At 47.1% G+C, this 7,275-nt stretch overlaps 1 protein-coding gene across 1 annotated transcript in view; it reads left to right on the forward strand.

Annotated features, from left to right (window-relative positions):
• Positions 1 to 1,988, forward strand: part of UNC79 (unc-79 subunit of NALCN channel complex) — a gene marked incomplete at its 5' end in the record, with an annotated part of 183,863 nt that extends 181,875 nt beyond the window's left edge. The window contains one exon of the mRNA XM_089662827.1: positions 1 to 1,988. This exon is cut by the window's left edge and continues 556 nt beyond it.
• Between the last annotated feature and the right edge of the window lie 5,287 nt (positions 1,989 to 7,275).

Here is a 7,275-nt window from a genome sequence, read left to right on the forward strand (position 1 = left end):
GAAGAACATCCTCACGCAAGTGAGAAACTACATGTCCCATAATGCATCGCTCCTCCAGCAGCAAGGGAAGTGTTGCTGTAGTGGATAAAACCAAAAAAACCCACCAATTTTGGTGCTTTTCAAGGGATCCCTCATCCAGTACTTACCACCCCAGTTTCCCCCCCCCCCCCTCTGCTTTGGGATAAAAAAAATGGTAACTTTGCAACTTTTTAATAAATTTTACAGTCTTTATGGAGTCATCTGACTGCTCCAGTCTCCTCCTCCCCCCGTTGTCTTAGCTGGTGATGGGCGAGGAAGAACATCCTCAAGCAAGTGAGAAACTACATGTCCCATAAGGCATTGCTCCTCCAGCAGCAAGGGAAGTGTTGCTTTAGTGGATAAAACCAAAAAAACACCAATTTGGAGCTTTTCAAGGGATTCCTCATCCAGTACTTACCACCCCAATGTCCCCCCCTCTCCTTTGGTAGAAAGAAAATGGTAACTTTCCATAAATACTGTAAAATCTATTAAAAAGTTGCAGTCACCTGACTGCTCCAGCTTCCTCCCCCCCCTCCCTTGTCTTCGGCAAGGAAGAACATCCTCACGCAAGTGAGAAACTACATGTCCCATAAGGCATTGCTCCTCCAGCAGCAAGGGAAGTGTCGCATGTACCTGGCATAGAAAGGGACATAAAACGATTTATTTTCCTAGACAGGAGCTGATGGACGTTTTCTAATGGGCGCCTGCGTTCCAATGCCAAACGCCGCATGGCCCATTTTGCAAACACCTCCCCGTAGGGCCCACGGTGAAATGCGACATAAAAAGGTCAAACACAGCAAGAACGGCCGTCCACACTGCAACGTTGCAGCAAACATGCCGACCCGCATTCGATCTACGTTTTTAAATGAACGTCGAACGCAGGAAAGCAGAAAGAAATGCGATTTTAGGAAATAATATTTCTGGTGAAAATTGTCACCGTTTCACGATAAGAGGTTTTGCATTAGCTTCGGTTCACATCTATGCGTTGTGTGGGAACGCGTGCAAAACTTGCGCGCTCTCTCTCAGCGCACGCAGAAACGCGCCGCCCTGTAGCAGATGTGCTATTCATTTTGGCAGTTCGGTGCGTCGCGATTTTTCAGAAGGTTCCGGGACGCCTTTGCCCGCATTTCTTGCGCGTTGAAATGAATGGGCTGCCCTGGATGCAGAGCGCGCACCCGCGCGTGCGTAGATGTGAACCAAGAATGTGTAATATGAGGTCATATGATCCCCGTTGAAGGGACCGTTTGATGGTCCAGTTCAGCAGAGGTCATGTGACCTTTGGTTAATCGACTAGGAATGGCGCGACTACATTTTGAACCCTTCTGGAACTCATCCATTCCAGCAAGACGCAGCTTTCATTTACCGTTTTAAGGCTTTCTGTAAATCCCCGGAATTTTTTATTATCTCTTCATCCGCTATGATCTGCTCACAAGCAGCCTTTTGACACCCGCGGATTCCTCGCCGCGGCTCCTTCTCCAACGATGCATTATGGGTAGGTCCCGGGAAAGGAGACGGAACTCGCGGTGAAGACATCTGCCTGTTCATCCACCATGAAAAGATATGACAGATGGAATTCTCGACATATTATTCCTGCTGTAATTCACTCCTGTAAGACCTGCTTTGAATATTAATGGCGGAAAAACCGCGGGCCTTGTCAGCGGGAGGCACAACGGACACAAAAAAAAATATTCACTTTAGAAAATATCCCCAGAAAATTTTTACATTGAATTTATTTATTTGAACATATTTTTGTACAGTATTATAGAAACCTATTAAAAAAAATACAGATTTAAAATATTTTCTTTATATTTAAAAGGACAACACAGGGCTAGTATCCTGTATACCATCCACGTGATGTAAGCCCACGGAAATGACGGGAAAAGAATATTTCATATATAGTGGTTGTATTTAGGGGAGTCCCCTGCTGCTGCATTAAAGGAAGATATCTGGTATTATCCAGAAGGACTCAGTGTGAGCTGTAATTGTAACTTTTTTCTGAAAGAAGTAACTTTTGTTATAACATTTTTTTTTTATTTTTTTTTTTATTTATTTTAATTTTATTTATTTTTCATTTACTTAATTTATATACTTTGTGCTCTATAATTTATTGTATTCTAACCTATAATATTATTATTATTATTATTATACAGTACTTCTATAGTGCCAACAGTTTGCGCAGCACTTTACTATATATATATATATATATATATATATATATATAAACACAGTATTTATTTTTTTTACCAAAATTAATTTTACTGTAAAATTGACAAAAATGTTAAAATGTTTCCAATATTATATATATATATACACACACACACACTGTATTTATTTATTTTTTTTTAGCATAATTAATTTTACTGTAAAATTGACAAAAAATTTTAAAATGTTTTCAATATCACAAATTTTTAATTTCTCTGTTGAGTTGCTTAGGATAAAACCTATAAATATTTATCTATTCTGTTTTTTGTTTCTTTTAGGGCTTTTTTGGGTAGCACAGGAAACGGTCATAGACTGCAGACATAGTACAGGAGACGGTCAGAGACTGCAGACATAGTACAGGAGAGGACCAGAGACTGCGGACATAGTACAGGAGATGACCAGAGACTGCAGACATAGTACAGGAGATGACCAGAGACTGCGGACACAGTACAGGAGATGACCAGAGACTGCGGACACAGTACAGGAGATGACCGGAGACTGCGGACATAGTACAGGAGATGACCAGAGACTGCAGACATAGTACAGGAGATGACCAGAGACTGCAGACATAGTACAGGAGATGACCAGAGACTGCGGACACAGTACAGGAGATGACCAGAGACTGCAGACATAGTACAGGAGATGACCAGAGACTGCAGACATAGTACAGGAGATGACCAGAGACTGCGGACACAGTACAGGAGATGACCAGAGACTGCGGACACAGTACAGGAGATGACCAGAGACTGCGGACATAGTACAGGAGATGACCAGAGACTGCAGACATAGTACAGGAGATGACCAGAGACTGCAGACATAGTACAGGAGATGACCAGAGACTGCAGACATAGTACAGGAGATGACCAGAGACTGCGGACATAGTACAGGAGATGACCAGAGACTGCGGACACAGTACAGGAGATGACCAGAGACTGCGGACATAGTACAGGAGATGACCAGAGACTGCGGACACAGTACAGGAGATGACCAGAGACTGCGGACACAGTACAGGAGATGACCAGAGACTGCGGACATAGTACAGGAGATGACCAGAGACTGCAGACATAGTACAGGAGATGACCAGAGACTGCAGACATAGTACAGGAGATGACCAGAGACTGCAGACATAGTACAGGAGATGACCAGAGACTGCGGACATAGTACAGGAGATGACCAGAGACTGCAGACATAGTACAGGAGATGACCAGAGACTGCGGACATAGTACAGGAGATGACCAGAGACTGCGGACATAGTACAGGAGATGACCAGAGACTGCGGACACAGTACAGGAGATGACCAGAGACTGCAGACACAGTACAGGAGATGACCAGAGACTGCAGACACAGTACAGGAGATGACCAGAGACTGCGGACACAGTACAGGAGATGACCAGAGACTGCGGACATAGTACAGGAGATGACCAGAGACTGCAGACACAGTACAGGAGATGGTCAGAGACTGCAGACACAGTACAGGAGATGACCAGAGACTGCGGACATAGTACAGGAGATGACCAGAGACTGCGGACACAGTACAGGAGATGACCAGAGGCTGCGGACACAGTACAGGAGATGACCAGAGACTGCGGACATAGTACAGGAGATGACCAGAGACTGCGGACATAGTACAGGAGATGACCAGAGACTGCGGACATAGTACAGGAGATGACCAGAGACTGCAGACACAGTACAGGAGATGGTCAGAGACTGCGGACACAGTACAGGAGATGACCAGAGACTGCGGGCATAGTACAGGAGAGGACCGGAGACTGTGGACATAGTACAGGAGAGGACCGGAGACTGCAGACACGGTACAGGAGATGACCAGAGACTGCAGACATAGTACAGGAGATGACCAGAGACTGCGGACACAGTACAGGAGATGACCAGAGACTGCGGACACAGTACAGGAGATGACCAGAGACTGCGGACACAGTACAGGAGATGACCAGAGACTGCAGACACAGTACAGGAGAGGATCAGAGACTGCAGACATACTACAGGAGATGACCAGAGACTGCAGACATAGTACAGGAGATGACCAGAGACTGCAGACATAGTACAGGAGATGGTCAGAGACTGCAGACATAGTACAGGAGATGACCAGAGACTGCGGACATAGTACAGGAGATGACCAGAGACTGCAGACATAGTACAGGAGATGGTCAGAGACTGCAGACATAGTACAGGAGATGACCAGAGACTGCAGACATAGTACAGGAGACGGTCAGGGACTGCAGACATAGTACAGGAGAGGGTCAGAGACTGCAGAAAAAGAAAGAAATTGATAAACATAAAAAAAGAAACATGTTAAATAAAGAAAACCATTTCACTGGTAGATCTCGATGTAACAATCAGTAAGTAGGCTCCAAGGTTAGGAAAACAGACCGCTACCTGCAGGGGCCCCGAGGGATGCACAGCAAGTGCTGGGGGGCCGCAGGCGGGGCTCCAGGGTCTTCGATGTATGTAAATATATATATACTGAGTTAGGTGTTGATAGCGTAGATCTGTACATATCTGTATACATAGAGCAAAAAAACTAAAGAAAAGATTTCTACAAATATATCCAGTATTTCTATACGGAGAGAAGATTTTTTTACCTGTATATATGTACAGAATTGTCATCGATTTATCGAGATGAGTCATCTTCCCGTGTATTGGAGTGTATGCCGATCGTCCTCGTCTCCTCCCTTCTACATACCACGGAAAGTCGATTGACAGATAGGGGGCGCTAATGTTCCTTTAACAGCCAGATTTCCTCTCTAAGGTTTCCCAAATTTTAGTCCGGCTCCAGCCAAGACCACGTTCATCTCCATGTTTGGACAGACTGAGGCGGGGCTAGAGCTCCCGGCAGGCTGTGATTGGTGGGGAGTGAAGGAAAGGTGTCGGCTGTTGGGATCTCGGTCGAGTCGTAGGCGGGGTTCACAGCTACGCAGATGGCGGTCGATGCATTTTTCTGGGTGCATGGTGCATTTTTTTTCTGATGTTTTTTCTTTTGCATTTTGTGCTTCATGTGACTTTAGCTGGTTGCGGAGGAGCGGCGTCCTTATGCACCGGGAAACAACATGGTCGCTAAGGAACGGGCAACCGCCGCATCCTTAACAACCGATGAGTCGTCGGCTGCCAGCAGGGTTCCCCGCTGAGCGCTGAATGAAAACGAAACAGTTATTGGCAATGAAAAAAATCAGGAAACAAACAGCTTCCCCCAATCCATTCCAGGCTCTTGGGTCTGTATGGATTTTAAGGGGAACACCATGACAAAAAAAAAAAAAAAAAGGCCGTGGGTTCCTCCAAAATCCATACCAGACCCTTTAGCAAGCATGCAACCCGGCATTCCAGGAAAGGGGGGGGAGGAGCTCCTGAACCAGTGTTTGTGGGGGTCTGCGGGGGGTGACTTATCGGAGTCTGAAAGCCCCCTTTAACAAGAGGAACCCAGGATCAATATGCCCTCAAGCCCCTGTCAAGGGGGGCCCCAGATCCACATGCCCACAAGCCCCAGTTAAGGGGGGCCCCAAATCCACATGCCCTCAAGCCCCTGTTAAGGGGGGCCCCAGATCCACATGCCCTCAACATGGGGGGGTGCTTTGATGTTGATGAGGCAAGGGCCTCTTCCCCACAACCTGGGGTTGTGGGGGTCTACGGGGGGTGGCTTATCGGAATCTGAAAGCCCCCTTTAACAAGGGGGCCCCCAGATCCACATGCCTATGAAAAATTATTTTTTTTTACTATTTTGGGCCAGTTTTCCTTTGATAATAAAAAAAATCAGGAATGCGGGGTCCGGGCAGAGCGGATATAGTGAATGCGGGGTCCGGGCAGAGCGGATATAGTGAATGCGGGGTCCGGGCAGAGCGGATATAGTGAATGCGGGGTCCGGGGAGAGCGGATATAGTGAATGCGGGGTCCGGGGAGAGCGGATATAGCGAATGCGGGGTCCGGGGAGAGCGGATATAGTGAATGCGGGGTCCGGGGAGAGCGGATATAGTGAATGCGGGGTCCGGGGAGAGCGGATATAGTGAATGCGGGGTCCGGGGAGAGCGGATATAGCGAATGCGGGGTCCGGGGAGAGCGGATATAGCGAATGCGGGGTCCGGGGAGAGCGGATATAGCGAATGCGGGGTCCGGGGAGAGCGGATATAGTGAATGCGGGGTCCGGGGAGAGCAGATATAGTGAATGCGGGGTCCGGGGAGAGCGGATATAGTGAATGGGGGTCCAGGGAGAGCGGATATAGTGAATGCGGGGTCCGGGGAGAGCGGATATAGTGAATGCAGGGTCCGGGGAGAGCGGATATAGTGAATGCGGGGTCCGGGGAGAGCGGATATAGTGAATGCGGGGTCCGGGGTCTAATTTTCAGGGATTTGATAGATTTTCTGGGGGACATTTTAGGTATGTCCTGTTTCTCCCTATTTATTGATCCGGATTATATTGGACTGACTGTGGGAGGTCAATGCTGATATTTTCCTGATAAGAGATTGCTTTGTGATCATCGCTGCAATTTTTATGATAAAAATTCTATTGAGAGAACTATGAATATTATAAGGAAGATTTGTATCAGAAGATCGGTCTGTATTGCCTGTATGAAGAGGTGTGTCATAGGATTACATTGTAACAGACGACAGATTGGACGATTCATGTATAAGGGTGACTGTGCTATGTTGGAGAAACCCTGCAGTAATAGGAGGACTCTGATGTGATGAAGGGACTCATGTATAGGGGTGCCTCTGCTGTGATGAAGGGACTCACGTATAGGGGTGCCTCTGATGTGATGAAGGGACTCACGTATAGGGGTGCTTCTGCTGTGATGAAGGGACTCACGTATAAGGGTGCCTCTGATGTGATGAAGGGACTCACGTATAGGGGTGCCTCTGCTGTGATGAAGGGACTCACGTATAGGGGTGCCTCTGCTGTGATGAAGGGACTCACGTATAGGGGTGCCTCTGATGTGATGAAGGGACTCACGTATAGGGGTGCCTCTGCTGTGATGAAGGGACTCACATATAGGGGTGCCTCTGATGTGATAGGGGTCATTTATGGTTGGGACTTCGATGTATAGATGA

Source organism: Staurois parvus, unplaced genomic scaffold (genome assembly GCF_062004578.1).
Source record: "Staurois parvus isolate SC_StPar_1 unplaced genomic scaffold, SC_StPar_1.0 ptg001563l, whole genome shotgun sequence".
In the NCBI taxonomy this organism is placed as follows: Eukaryota; Metazoa; Chordata; class Amphibia; order Anura; family Ranidae; genus Staurois; species Staurois parvus.